The sequence below is a fragment of the Galeopterus variegatus genome, unplaced genomic scaffold (assembly GCF_000696425.1).
Source record: "Galeopterus variegatus unplaced genomic scaffold, G_variegatus-3.0.2 Scaffold12395, whole genome shotgun sequence".
Classification (NCBI taxonomy): Eukaryota; Metazoa; Chordata; class Mammalia; order Dermoptera; family Cynocephalidae; genus Galeopterus; species Galeopterus variegatus.
In genome coordinates this window covers 20,731-21,475 of record NW_007738506.1, presented here as the reverse complement: position 1 = coordinate 21,475, position 745 = coordinate 20,731, and positions in this window count along the sequence as shown.

The window sequence follows — 745 nt, the reverse complement described above, 5'->3', positions numbered from 1 at the left end:
AGGAATCTATTTGGGACAGTTCATCATTTTATTCTAGATTTAAAAATCACTTTTTTTTTTTAAACAGCCTGTGAGTGGAATTCTTTTCAATCAGATTACACGCTATCCAGTCAACCATAAACGTAGATGTGGTATCACTTTGTATGAATTCAGTATTTGGAGTTATACATCAAGCAAAACCACATATGAAGGTGAATTCAATACAAACCGGATGTGTGCAACACAGGGAGTTCAGTGAACATCTAGGATTGTGTTTTCATTTAAAAAAAAAAAAACAAAAATCTAGAAGCAAATGAATGGTCCAACAATAAGGAATTGTTAAATGATGCTACCAATATATGATAGAAAATTACTTACTAGCAATAAAGATTAATTATAAACACTATGAAGGAACATAGAAAATTATTTGTTGCCAGGATGATGTAATATCCCAGTTTGGCAGGGATCGTGACCAAGATAACCTATTTTCTCCACTTTTACCAAATTTTAGACCGACTTCTTCTTGCCTTCAGGCCCTTGTTTTCCCTCTCCTCAGAGTATTTAATTTAAACACTTTTACAGTAAGTGTGAATTTTTTTCTCTGACACTTTGAGATGTAAATCTTTTTAAAAGCTTTTGCCAGTTTTACAAGGTCTTTCTCAGGAAACTGGGAAGCAACGCTTTGAAATGTAATCATCAAAGAAGATAGTGCCCCTGTCTCCTAGTCTCTGTGGAAGGAAGGAGTCTAACTTAGGGGACCAGGGTT